The sequence below is a fragment of the Pan troglodytes genome, chromosome 5, assembly GCF_028858775.2.
Source record: "Pan troglodytes isolate AG18354 chromosome 5, NHGRI_mPanTro3-v2.0_pri, whole genome shotgun sequence".
Classification (NCBI taxonomy): domain Eukaryota; kingdom Metazoa; phylum Chordata; class Mammalia; order Primates; family Hominidae; genus Pan; species Pan troglodytes.
In genome coordinates, this window is record NC_072403.2 from 102,078,650 (window position 1) to 102,093,846 (window position 15,197).

General features: G+C 38.4%; 1 protein-coding gene across 8 annotated transcripts in view; it reads right to left on the reverse strand.

Annotated features, from left to right (window-relative positions):
* Positions 1-15,197, reverse strand: part of BACH2 (BTB domain and CNC homolog 2) — a 364,684-nt gene that overhangs the window by 147,773 nt on the left and 201,714 nt on the right. For 7 of the 8 annotated variants that reach the window (XM_016956004.4, XM_016956002.4, XM_016956003.4 and 4 more), the window contains one exon: positions 9,356-9,504. The gene's annotated coding sequence lies outside the window, so the exon portion shown is untranslated. The other variant, XM_016956009.3, reaches the window with a different exon arrangement.

Genomic DNA, 15,197 nt, shown 5'->3' on the forward strand with positions numbered 1-15,197 from the left:
TTAAACAGAGACAAATTATTTCCCAATATACCACTTACCAGACAGATGCAAAGATGTGGGCAAACCAGTCATCAGAATTAACAGAGTGATTTTGCTTGCACTACATATTCTGATTTGTATGACTCTTATTTTTAGCCATGCACAAAGGGCAATAAATGGAAAATCTTATTCTAACCGCTACTTTTTCTGGGCCACCCACACTGCCCCACCTACCACACAACTTCAAAATGTAAAAAACCCAGCCCAGGGTTTGTCCTAACAAGGGATGCAAAGTGGCTAAAATGTGTGACATTTTTTCCAGTTAGTGTTTGTACTTTCATTTTTTTTTTTTCTGTCTCAGGACTTTCAGGGAAAACAATGTTGACTTACCAATGGGCATTTTCAAAGACTCTAAGTTGGTATGTCAGTCAGTGTACAGACAACGTGATCCGCAAGGCACGGGCACCACCCTGCCGTGAACCACATCTCAGCCAATCTTCCGCAAAGAAATGTACCCAAAAACTTTTCTGTAAATTCAGGAAGGTGATCCACACCTTCCACATTTTGTTTTGAAACAATGATGGTATTTTAAAAGTTCTTCAAATTAACAAAAGTGATATCAGAAATATAAACATTTCTAAAACAGAGCGGGCTGTGAGGAGTGATTTTGCCAAACTTAAGTCACTAGCACTTGACTTATATCTGCTTTTAGTCTGCGGTGGCACCACGCTTACCAAGGCACAGTATCCCCTTGCTATCCCTTTCCTTCTGTGCATTTTTTCTTTCTGTATGCCTTAACCACACTTCTCCACCTGATAACCTGAAGCTTATCAAGCATTAATTCACACATGGTTATCATTGTGGATTGAAGCATCTGATATTTAGAGATAACCATCTTGATGGCAAATAATAAAAACAAAATTGATGAAGAGGATGTTTGCCAGGGGCACAGAGAAGATAGAGATGAGAGTCTATTTTTGATTACTATCTTTCCAGACTTTTAATAAAAAGTTATTACAGTCTCAGGATACCAATTAAAATGCTTGTTCCTCTGAGCCCTCTGCAAACCACAACAGCAAACATATGCAGGTAACAATTAATATTTAAAAGTCTAGTTCAACAAAATCATCAGAATCATTAGGAAACAAAAGGCGTCAACCCTCAGAAAGGCATCTTTACCTGTGTGCCTGCTCATTATCCAGAAACTAGAGGAAATGTTCTTTCATCGTCTGGTAGTTAGCACATGCGCTGCAGAGCTAACACCGTCTTCATGCGCGGTACTCGAGCAGCTCTGATGAGATGTCTCAGAAAATCTTTTTTGGGTGATAGTCCACTATCGCCAGAACTTCTGACTTGTGTTGTAAAAACACAGGCAATTAAGTATTACACAAAGTGGGTCATACGCCACTGAGACAACCACACCGCCCCCAAATCAGACTCCAAATGACTGTGCTGTGACAAGGTAGGAGGGGTCTGAACGCAGCGAAAGCAAAACTTTTATGTGGTGAGGAGCATTTTAGTTTTCACTGGTTTAGGTTAGAGAAAGTTAATCTCAATGTCAACTACAAAGCCAACAAACTTTTAGTGTGTTCTTGAATTTATATGACAAATGCTGACTGTTCATCTAATGGGAAATTCAGATCCAATGTCATAAACAGTCTGAGGGACAGTCTCAGGCTTAAATGACATGCCCATCACTAAACAAGTGAGCACTGTGACTCAGTGAAGGAAGGCGGCCAAATCGAAACTAAAGATAAAGAACCAAATTCTCATTATCCACATTAGCATCTCCTTCTCCAAAGGAGGATCAAAGTACTGTATACCACTTCCCCACACCCGTAACCAAGCAGGGCATTCAACACAATCGCGGATGCTACCCAAACACCCTTCAACTACTGTAGGAAAAAGGTCAAATGTAGTTACCTGAATTGAGCACGTTCATTCATCTGTCACTGAAGAGCCACAGAAATATTAATTCAATATACACTGAGTTCCTATTACATACAAGGACACAGAGGACATGAAGGGATGCTCTCAAAGTCACTGCTTTCAAGGAACTTAAGAATCCTGTACACGGGATGATAAAACCTAGATATAACCAATGTCAAAGACAGACTTTTTCTTTTTTTTTTTTAAACAAACAAAATCCCTTCTAGCAGCTAGCTGCTTACTAAATACTTCCTATCCTACTGACATAAAGTTTGTGGATTACAATTCTACATTTCTCAGATGAATCTTCTAACAATTCCTTAAATTTTAGCTTGGTTTTCTTTCAGTGCTCAAAGCCCTTCCTAACCTTGGCCAAGTGTTAGGATTCATCCTAACCTGAAGGCCTAGTACTCTCCAAAGGGAAGCACAGAGATACCAGCAAAACTCAAGGAGCTATAAAATCACACCACAGCAATCGGAAGAGATGCATCTTTAAAGGGGGGTAAAGGATGCAAAGTTAAAGGAAAACTCTGTTCACAGCACAAGAAGGCATATACTTGAATGAAATTTTGTTACCAAAATTATAAAATCAGGATTTGATTGGAGTCCATATTGTTTGGATTGTGAATGCGGAATGGGAAGATCTGGCTAACTCAACCTTTCCCATTTCTGCCAAATTGCCTTATAGTACAGTGATTACTAATTTCTAAATAATCAGAACACAATCAGTTGACCTAACACCAAAGCCATCTTGTACATAACTCAATCTTCCTTTATGATTCCAGAGGCCCACTAGGATCTTACAGGGCCACTCACTATCATTTTGACTGACAGAAGGTAGAAATGAAAATACTGGTTGACAGGAATTTCCACCTGATAAAGATACTGGTGAGTCCACACAGCTATCTGTTCTTATAAGAGCTGATTAATATAATTAGAAGGAAGAAAAAAAAAGTAACAAGGAGATCACTGTCCTCTAAGATGACACTTAAAGGCATCATTCCTAAGTGCCACCAGCTTGTAGGATGTAATCAGTCTAGGGCACTGCTTGTAAATTTGGAATTAGTTAATTAGTTTCTTGAAAAAAGTCTGGAAAAATACATAAAAGTATGAGTTAACAGGTAGGTTATATTTGGGCAGCCAGATCATAGGTAATTTATCTCTACCTTTATTCAATTTTCTGCTATTTTATAAATTATGTAGAATACATGTATCACTTTGATAATAAGGAAAACAAAGCTACTTCTGTTCAGATAAAAGGAAACAATTATTTTCTGATTGTGGTTCTGTCTAGAAATCAAGAACACTTCATCAATAACTTTCTGACACTTTCTGTCAAGAAATCAAGGACCCAGCATACTAATCTGAACTGAACTGATGACAAGTAAGGCACAGAATACAGGAAAAATATGCTAGAAGTAACAGATTATAGCTTCTAATTAAGCACTGCAAGGACTCTAAAAATCTTGCTATCCTGCAAAGCTTTGTAAATACTGTTCTGGGGCAGAAGAGCAGAAGTGCTTTTCCTCCTCATGACGCACAGTCTGTGCAACTTCCAGCTGCCACAAGGCTGCAGGCACACACTCTTACAAGATCTATCTAATGGGACATCCTTGGAAAAACATGCTGCAACGCCCTGGGTTAAATCTGGGCTCACAGAGAGGCATCGTTTCACTAGCGACAGGTGCATCCAAAAAAGAGCACACAAACCATTTCTTAAAAATCAACAGATTGGAAACTATTAGAATAAATTGATAAACAATTTGTACTACAACTGATGTCACTGGGCAGGCAGCTTTATAATAAAACATAGATTATTTGGAGACTCACGACTCAGAGAATTATCTTTTGAAATTTTTGATTTATATATTAATGTATACAACCATGCTGGTAACATCACTCCTCTCTGTACCATTAGCAGAGAATGAAAATTAATTTTGATGATCTCTTGAGCAGAACATAATCTGAATCTGAAATGGAATATTACAAATAATCATATCATAGGTTCTTTTTATTTTTTAAAAAGAAACAGAATTGGCTTCAAAAGTATGCCGTTGGTTCCCAATGACTATAGGAGCTAAATACATAGGTTCATAAAATGGTTTCATATATTAGTTTTAAAAGCAGTAATATCACAACTTTTAGAGTGCTTAACACAAACAGAACATTTAACATTTAACCTCTGGCACTGGAAAGGTGGTAAAAGCCAAAACTTGCAGTTTCTCGAGAAGAATAAAAATGAATGGTATATTGTTCTATCCTCAGTCAAAATTTTTAGATTATTATTAAAGCATGGAAATAGGTATACTAAAACCTCAGTTAATTAGACTATTTGAGGACAAGAATATTTTTTATTATTTTGATTTTCTGGTTAATTGACAACTAGAAAATGCTTTTTGTTGAAGTTTTTCCAAAGCAGTTTCTTTTCCTCTTTATAAAACATCTAACCATTCTCAATGATTCAGCAGGTCAGTGTCATCAGCTACAAGTATCCTCCAGGGTTTACACCCTACCTTTACTCAAAACCAAAGCTATCTTGTTTTCTTCATCGCTGAAAAAGGGAAGTGTGGTGTGTGCGGTAGGGTGGGGTGTGTGGGAGGGAAGGGGAGGGGGTGGGGAAGTATGAAGGTTAGCTAATTCAGGGTTCTGGCTAGTTGGGTTCCAGGTAGCAAAGCCGTCAGCAAACACAAATTCAATGTCTGGAACCAGGCACATCTGATTCCTGCGAATGATGAGACAAGGACACAAGGAGATTCCACTAGGGTCTGTCTTTGTTGGTCTTCTCTACTTTATGTCATTTTGTCTCGGTGACTGCTGGTTTGATGCTCTTCTCTGTGGAAAATGTGTCAGTGTGTCTATCTAAAAATTCTGGTCTATGAACTCATGGGGGGGGGAATTTATTTTGATTAGATTCCATATCCATGCCCTTTCAACTGAAGCTTAGGGTGGATGTCAAAGATGAATAAGCCCTTACTTTCCTCTCCCTTAGACTTGCTGACCTGAATTTTCTCCTCTACAAAAACCTTTAATTCCAGTTTTTTTTTTTTTTGGTATCTCAGCGGCTCCCCATAGCAACTGACTCAGAAACCTCTTTTCCTTCGCCCGTTTTCCAATACCTAAGTGAAAATCATGAAGAGTTTCTTTCTAAGCAGGTTTGGAAAGTCTGGCATGAGAATGAGTGGACTAATTTATATATATTGTACTTTAACAAATTCATTTTACCTCTTTTCAGTTACACCTTTTCCTTAAGCAAAATTATATATAATGGTTCTGCTATAGGGCCTCTGTAACAGACTATATATATACTGGTATCTTAAGGAGATAGTAGGATAATTTAGGATAGCAGTTTGTGAACTTTTTGAAACCATGGATCCTTATAGATGACTCTTCAGGAATTCTAACCCCTGGTCAGCCCTAGGGGTAGAGGGTAAAGTGAAGACGACCTGAATAAAGTATGGCTACTGGGCCCCGTAAAACTGTTGATTGTTCTTCAAAGCCAAATTTCTAGAAATGTAGAATAAAACACAAAAGCCAAAAAAAGTAGGGTACAATGGACTAACCTAGTGAGTTCCATCCTGTGTGTTCCTCACAGGACTACCGGCCACTCACTAACCTGTCTGTGACTTACGGGTACGATAATACCCATAAGTACAGAGATTTGGTGATGGGGGATAAATCCTGCTTCACTTGGAGAATGTAAAACAGGCATCATAATAATCACAGGCCCTACAGCAGGAGAACTATCTGCTGTGGATTTCCTCTCACAGCTTTCATTTTCTACTGCGCTGGAATCTACGGGAAGTCTGCATTCCCTGGTTCCTGCCTCCATGTCCACCTCCGCTGATTAAGACCTTTCAGAAGCCACAGTGAGGCACACAGCTCCGGGACTCTCTCCGTGCTCTGTGCATGGACTGGTTTACAAACACCCATCTGGAGGAACTGGAGCAGCCCCACTGCTGGAGCATGGGTGGCTCATGCTTTCCTTCGCCCCAGTGAAGCAGGTCTTCTAGATGTGTAAATGGCATTTTAGTAGAGACCACAGTTGTTTAAGGCAAATTCCCTTGATGGCTTCTGACAACTGTGTCTTTACTCTGATAGGAAACTCATTCCTGGGACTGAAGTATATACCATTCAGTGGATCCCTTACCTTTGTTGTCTTCTAAAGGCTGCCCAAAGGGTAACAGGGATGAGGGAGGTGTGAGAGACATAATGATCTGTTCTTCCTGCACCCTCACAAACTGCAGCATCCCTATCAAGCACTAGCTAGTGATTCTGCACAGCATTCTTAGGAGGAAAGCTTTAAAAAATTATGTAAAATATATACAACATAAAATTTACCATTTTACCCATTTTTAAGTGTGCATTTCAGTGGCATTAAATACATTCACATTGTTGTGCAACTGTCATCATCATTCATCTCCGGAACTCTCCAATCTTCCCAAACTGATACTTAATATCCATTGAACAACAACTTTCAATTTTTCCCTCCTCCCATCCCCTGGCAACCACCATTCTACTTTCTGACTCTGTAAATCTGACAGTTCTGGGTATCTCATATAAATGAGATATTTAATATTTGCCTTTTTGTGTCTGGATTATTTCACTTAGCATCTTCAGGGTTCCTCCATGTCGTTAGCATGTGTCAGAATTTCATCTTTTTAAAGGCTGAATAATATTCCATCGTATGTATTAATATACACCACATTTTGTTTATCCATTCATCTGTAGATGGACACCTGGGTTGCATCCACCTCTGGCTACTGTGAATAATGCTGCTATGAACATGGTTGTACACACATCTATCTGCTCAATTCCCTACTTTCACTTTTTTTGGTATATACCCAGAAGTGGAATTGCTGGATCACTTGGTAATCCTGTTTAATTTTTTTTGAGGAACTGTCATACTGTTTAGTATTTAATTTTTTAAATAGATACACTTTATCTTAAAGAGCAGTTTTAGGTTCACAGTAAAACTGACCAGAAAGTATAGAAGTTTCCCACATGCCCCCTGTCGCCCTCTGCCCCACAAGATTCAGTTTTATAGGCACCCTACTCACTCGGTGACTGAACGCTCGTCCAAAGACATGGGGAGTGATCCAGGCAGGTCCTGCCAGATCCAGCAGGAGCCTGAAGCCATGATTCACCTAAGGAGTCATGACAACTTCTTTCCTTCCTGACCTGTAGACAGGAAACTGACTGACAGCAAAGGTCATCCCACAGGAACACTGGATGTGTAAACGTGGAGATCTGCAGAGTGGCAGAGCAGGAGAGGGCGCTAAGGGGCATTTGATCCAACCTCCTTCTTTCACTTTATGGTGAAGATGTCTCATAAACTGATAACCTTCCTTCCAGGAATGCAGTGCAGAATAAACTAGTGCTTGTTGGAGATGGCATATTTTTGAGGGTGGAGTAATAATAATTACATCACTCACAACTCTATCAGCCCTAATCCCAGCCCTGTTACCCTTTGAGCAGCCCCCAGGAGGCACCTCTGGGTTAATTCCATTATAGATCACTTTTAACACTTACTGGTTTTTGTCTTATTTTTCTGATATTGTGGGTTTTATTTTAAACATTTTAACATACACCTACTGTACATTTAAGTCTATCTCCAGGATTTTTGACTCTATTAATGTTGAGGCAATACATATGTTCTTTCTTTGCTTGGCAATTGCTTTATTAACAGTGATTATTCTCAACTCCAGAGAGTTATAATAAGAGAACTGTAAATCCTAAGCGCTACTCTGAATGATAACATCTACCATATCCAAGTAAAATGTTATAAATCACAGTGCTTATCCACAGATTTAAAATGCCCAGAAATTTCTCAAATGTTTCCTGGACAGTATCACTCATACTATTTTTACACTCACATCGACTCAATGAAACAAAAGAAAAAATGCTGTTTCAAATTCCTACAGTCAAAGCTCAGAAATATACAATGCATGTATCTATTCACAGGTACACATGTACATTTGTATGTATGCTTACATGTGTCCAAATGTACATTTGTTTAGTCAAACTCTTCTACTTTTTTCCATTAACGTGGAATAAACTGTTCTTGTCCTCAGCAGTTAGGCAACGGGCCTGTTCGAAAGCTAACAATCACAACATGATGATTCGCAAAGTTTTTCAGTCTTGAGAACTTAGAATCTCACAAAACCTGGACTTGCTGGCTTGGGTTACTCATTGGAGGTGTGCTTCCCTTCCCATGTGTGTGTGTTTTTTTATTTTGAACTTTTGTGGGTATACAGTAGGTGTGTATATTTGCGGAGTACATGAGATGTTTTGATACAGGCATGCAATATGAAATGAGCACATCATGGAGAATGGGGTATCCACCCCCTCAAGCATTTATCCTTTGAGTTACAAACAATCCAATTACACTCTTTACTACAAAATGTAAGTTATTATTGACTATAGTCACTCTACTGTACTATCAAATAGTAGGCCATATTCATTCTTTCTATTTTTTTTTGTACCTATTAACTATCCCACCTCCATGCCCTGCCCCCAACCCCCACTACCCTTCCTGGCCTATGGTAGCTATCCCTCCTACTCTCTATGTCCAGGAGTTCAAGTGTTTTGACTTTTAGATCCCATGAGTAAGTGAGAACATGTGATGTTTGCCTTTCTGTCCCACATGTGTTTTGTAAATCAAATCACATTTAAGTGTGTGAGGGGAGGGATAATGCTATGATGACTCACTCTGAAAGGGAACAATGTATTTCCCAACTCAGGGGAAAAAAGATTTTCTCTTTTGAGTGTGTCTAAAAGCATGATGAGCACACCTGCAAAAGGACTGTAGCTGTTGTTTTAGCCTAATAACAGCACTATTAGTCACACTTGTTGAAAACCAGGGGCAAAGAATGGCTGGTACTAGCAGCTCTGGGGTAAAGCTGGCACAGAATAATGGCATCAACTGGGCTGGACTTCCAAATGTGAAGGTGCTAAGTGAACCTTAAAACTCTTTTCTGAGACATAAGTCAGTGTATTAAGCAAAGCATTAAATTTCTTAATTTAATGCTATTTATTACTCAAGTATATACAGTTTTCTACCTTTTTCATTATTTCAAGCACATGAGTTAAAGCAGTGATTCTCAAATTGGGGTCCCTTGACCAGCTGCATCAGCCTCACTTGGAAACTTCTTAGAAAAGCAATTCCTAGCCTGTACCAAATCTACTGAATCAGAAATCTGGGCTTGAGGCCCAGCAAGGTGTACTTCAACAAGCCCTCCAGGTGATTCTGATTCAAGCTGAAATTTAAGAGCCACTGAGTTAAGGAACCACCAATATACAGATTCCAACCTTTGCTCAATGATAACTCTCCAGCTCCTTTGTTAAAAAAAAAAAGTAATTCATGTGTGCTTGGGCTATTTGTTACCATCACCTAAGAAAATATTTATCATTGTTTAATTAAGGAAAATAAACCCTGGTCAAAACTTACATGTAATTTTTCCAGGTCCTGTGCTGGCTTCGAGTCTTAGGATGCAGGGAACTGGGCGAAGGGAGAGATGAGAAGGCTCTGGCAATCCATTCAGACATGGACCCCAAAGTTTTGTGGGGCAACCTTGTGACAGGTCAGTGAGTGTCCACCTAATTGGGAAGGAAAAGTTGTCCATTAGCAGATGAAAGTATGCATGTGAATGTTTCCCCCTCTCTCCTGCTATCTCGCCATACTCCGTTCTGCTTGTTATGATCTCATACAACTGTCTGTGCCTCTGGCTGTCGGCCTCTTGACCAATCCTCATGAACAGAATAAGACACCATAGCCCGTGGTAGAAACGCCTGGGCTCTGCCTACTAGAAGCCCTATTCCTTGAGGTATCTTCTTTAGGTGAGCAGCCCTCATGAGGGGCTCTCCTGAATCCAAATGCAGCCTAGGAGATAGGTCCATGTCCAGTAAGTTATCACCTTCTATATTTCATCTCACGTTTTCTGTCAGCAAATCAGAACACCTTGGTTTAAAAGACACATGTGGCCATTGTAAATAGAAGAGATTCAGGAAGCAAATGATTTAAGAATTCTGACCGAAACGAGATGATTCCCTGATGCCTCAAATGTGTTTCGTTTTAAAATTAATATTTATTTTTTCAGATAACCTAATACATGCTTATTGTAGAACATTTGAAACACAGAAAAATAAAGAAAAAAATAAAGATCAATGGTAACCTTGACACCGATAAATCACTAATGATGTTTTGTTGTATGGGTCTGAAACTCCTTCACCGAAACTCTTGGGGCCAGATATGTTTCAGAATTCAGAATTTTTGGATTTTAGAGATGCAGCTACCATTTATTACATTAGTATCTTGTGAGAGTATGGAGCAGCACCCTATAATATTAAATATTAAACATTAAATATTTGTGCACAAAAATAGATGCATATTCTTATTAAGTGGGGGTAAAATAGAGCCTCACATTTGTTCAGGCCAGGTTTTCCTACCAAATAAGTTACTAAAAATAGAACAAAACAAAACCCCTTTTGATTTCTGAAAACTTTTGGTTTTAGAATTAGAGATAAGGGATTGTGGGCCAGTATTCTTTTCAGATACATGCACATACTCAAAGTATTGCTTCTACTTTTTCATTCAATTCTGAAATAAAATGTGAGTTATATGAATATGAGTATTTCCCCAAGTTATTAAAAATTATTCAAATCATGCTTTTTAATGTTCATGTGTATTATACCCCATAGAAATACATCTTATGTATTTATTTCCCTCATTTTTGGAATTGCAGATTGTTTTTTTCTTTGTTATTGTAAATAACACTTTAGGGGATATTTCTGAATATCAGATTGTCTTGAATTTCTGAACATTTTCTTACGCAGGTTCCCAGAAAAGGAATTATTGCATGAAAGGGCATAAACTTTGAGAGTCTTGATTTTCTAGAAAGATTGCACCAATTTATATTTTTTTCCAGCAGCATGAATGCCTGGTTAATTATGAACCTTATCATAGACAGAGAAAAATACACTTGCTCCTCACGCAACTTAACAAAATTCTAATCAATGATGACCAAATGTAAGATATTTTATTTTTGTTTTCCTTACACAGAAGATAGTGAACAGCTTGCTGTTTTTCACACAGCAAGAGAGAAATGGAGTTAATTTAAGTTTACCATCAAATGACCCTCATTAGGCCAGACTGAGTTAGATGTGGACAGTGGGGGAGCTGTGACTTATCCATGGGGTCTGCACATGGAAAAGCATGTGAAAGAATTCAGAAATAATTCCCATAATATCGTGAGAAGAAAAACCACTGATTATTTGTGGGTTGATAATTCATCTTCTAGAGTAGTGAGGCCTTGTATTTCCCTTCCTTCTGGTGTTTTCCTATTTCTTGGACATTTTGCTCTTCCTCAGGATGGCATCAAAAAGCAGAAAAAGATGCGAAGACAAAATCAAATCAGAATAGCTAATAATAATGGCTAACCCTTATGCATGATTACAGTGTGTCCACTCCAATGCCAGGTCCTTGTATGTATTATCTCATTTAACGCCAAGTGCATTGGTAACAAAACTGGTGGCTGGCAAGTTTGAAAGTATGTGCCCACTCATTGGTCCTCCTTATTCCTCAATAAGTTTGTAGGAATTTGGGCTTCAGAATTCCAAAGATGTATTCAAGCTTAGTGTCCCATTACTATGTTGACTCATTGCCTAGCTATATATATATATCACAAGCTTGATCTTTCCACTCTTTGGTGAGTACCATCTATAGCATCTAAACGAAGCAGAGAAAGTCTAAGAAAATTCTAGACAATAGTAAACCCTTTGAAAGTCCTATATTGACACGGGGAAGGCTATAGCTCTTTGAGCACAATAGAGAAGTGTGAGGTAAGAGTGTTATATAACACAAAACAGGTTATACATGGAGAAAGACATGAAGACACAGATAAAATACACACTTGAAAAAAGAAACATACAAACACATTCTTCCCAAATGTGGCTACGAATTAGGAATGCTAAAGCAGGTCTTACAGCCCCAGGTTCTTTTAGATTTATAGCTTTTTCTAATAATCTCTCTTTCTCTTTCCCCTTTATGTATATTTAACCTTACAGGATAATTGGTATAGAGAATGCCACAATTTTCATATGCTAATAAAAGCAAACTGAAGTGACGCTTGTTTGTTATATTAAATGAAATAACCTCACTCTTTCACTTATGTATAAACTCAAATTTCTGCACCCACTAATACTATAAGATGGTTATGGTTTGAGGAGTGGGGGGTGCAAAAAATTTCAATCCTATTTTGGGAGTGATTTAAATTGATCTTTCCCAACAATCTTATCTAAAAATAAGGATTGTTTCTATCAAAATGATCAAAAGACCAAAGAGAAGTGGACCATTTCCTTCACTGTGGCTTTACTTCATAATTTAAGCATCATTTTCCTGATAATTAGGTGTCAACGCAGGTAGAATAGCTTATACATGATTTTTCTTTGCCACATTCAGGTATATGACTAAGTTGCTAAGCAGACCAGAGCTACAGGGTGTGAAAAATAAAATGGTAATAGAAGAAATAAACCCTCAAAGAGTATACTTTGTTTTTTCCAAAGGGCCTAACTGCTTCAGGGGAAATACAAAAAACAAACCACCATTAATAACGCAAACGATTACCAGACACTCCTTGGATACTCAAACTGTACAACTATCATTGTAAAGCTAATTACAAATTTGGATTCTCTCATTTTAAAAATATACTTCAAAGCAACCCACTTCTGTTTCAATGCTGAACCAAAGTCTGTGCAATTGGCACACTGTCAAAGTAAATATATATATATATATATATATATATATATATATATATATACATACATACACACACACACATTGCATCACTTGCACTTGAACAAAGTTATTACTTTCAATGTCACTAAATCCTGAACTGCAAAACACCGCAAGCTAAAAGCAAGTAATGCCACATGGTATATTATCTTACATTTACAAAAGAGTTTATAGTTTTCCAAGCCACAGAGATACAGACTTTCCCACTCACAGTAGCTTTGTTATGCTGGGCACCCCACTCACTGCCTCAGAGCCTACTACCTTTCACAGGTTCTTGTGGGGATCACATGAGAATGTATACAGAATTTTTTTTTGCAGATTATAAGACATACATAAAATATTAGGTATCTTTTTTTTAAACTAAACAACTTTGTGAGGCATAAAGATATTAATCGCCATTTCATAGTTCGGAAAAGAACACAAGAAGATGTAACAAAAAAAGTACTAAGTTAGAAGATCTGAGTTTTATTTCTAAATTGGCTACAAACTAGCTGCCTGACTCTCTGGGACTTGATTTCTTCAGTAAAACAAGGGGGTTGGATGAAATGACTGTAAGGTCTTTTGGAAGCCAATGGATCTGTGATGTAGGACGTGGCCATGGTAGTGATGGGAGTGCCTTAGGAACTAATCCCTCCTGGAGGCCAAGGAACCATGAGGCCAAAGGTAGCATCCATCAATCTGAGGCCTGCAGTGCTGGCGCAGAGTCCTTGAGCAACCCCCAACTCCCAGAGATGAGACAGACATTAACTAACTCATTTTGCTGGACTGAGGGGAGGTTGGTGGAATCCTAAAGGAATGGCCAGGGTGTCTTGGGCATTGGAAAGAAATACCGAAGAAACTTAAGCCAGCAGGTCTTTATTAACTGGTACAGGTATTTTATAACTTTAACAACTGGTATAGCCAAGTAAGTATATACCAGCTGTCAGTCTTGCTAACAGTTTTACTGTTGTTTGTCCATCAGTCTCAAAGAGACGGCCACCACTGAGGGCCAACCACCTTGCTTGGCTAAGTTCCTATAGCATGGGGGGAGATGTGTAAGAGGGCTCTTTTTGGTATTCTGAGTGCACATCAGGGTCACATGGGAATTTGACTTTAAAAAGACACTAACTTAGGCCTCTACTAATGCTATTTTACTAGCACTGTTTAACACAACTTGCTGTAATGATGGAAATATTCAATATCTCTGCTGTCCAATATGGCAGCCACATGAGGATACTGAGCACTTGAAAAGTACCTAGTGAGAGTGAGGAACTGAATTTTTAACTTTAGTCAATTTAAATCAATTGAAATTTAAATAGCCACATATTGTTAGTGGTTAGCTGATTGGACAGTGCAGCCCTAGGTGGCTTCACATATTAGTTTTCTTGGACCTATTTCAGACCCCAGAAGCCCACAGGACAATACCCAATATAGTCCTTCAATAGGTATTCACTGCCCTTCTCCTAGGTGCTGGGCCATGTTTAGGTGTCTCAGAACAATGGTGAATAAGAATACCATGGACACTTCCTGCCTTGTGGCATTTTGCGGCTAGATTGATTTCCGAAGACCTCACAAAATCTTGAAGTAGCTCACCAGACTGCTCTTAGGAAAAGGTGGGTGAGGAGATATGGTAATGCTACACTAAGCATGAAAGCACTGCTTTTTCATTTCTTCGTATTTACTGTTAGAGAAGTTGGGGGAAAGTTTAAAAAGAGGTATCTGAATGGTTACTATTCATTCTCTTACAAGTAAAGTAACATATCCCAGATATGGGAAATTATCTGTAGGTAACTACCTCTTGCATAATCTTAACCTTACTTAAAAAGAAAAGTCCGAGGAACCGCATTCTGAAGCTAAGAAAAGTAAATGGTATTCAATTACAGCAACAGCCGTAGAAAAAGTACAAGTGGGTCTCCAGCTGCAAGGTGGGCAAGGGAGTATTCTTACCAATTAGTTGTGAAATGATCAGGTTTTCTAGAAGGTACTTTTTGTATAAGTAAGGCTGATTGAATTCTTTATCCCATCTCAACTCTTAGCTAGGATTTTCTTAGTGGCTTTAATGGGATTTGATGAGGAAAGCCCCATTTGCCTGTTCCCAGGAAACTACAGGTGAAAATATTTCTATTTACATTACAAATCTAATACCAACAACATAATTTCTAAGAAACACAAAAGTGGTTTAATGATCTGATTTCCAGTGTTGCTCTCAATGTCCTCCTGTTGTCAATTCTCTCCTATCCTAATCACCTCTTCCTACCTTATTGGGATCTGGAGTGACAGAAAAAACACAAAACACGATATTCAGGTTTGAACTGAATCCAGGTTTGAACCTGAATCCAGGTTTGCCTAAACTTCAAGGACGGGACACCGCATGTTGGGATACAGAATTTTTAAGCTAATTCTCTCCATTGTATTAATATTATCACTGGAGGTAAAAAATTTACCAAATAAAGCAATCTGATTTTGCTCAGCATCCCAAGGGGATCATGTTCAGCATCTTAATGGGAATGACACCAGGCAG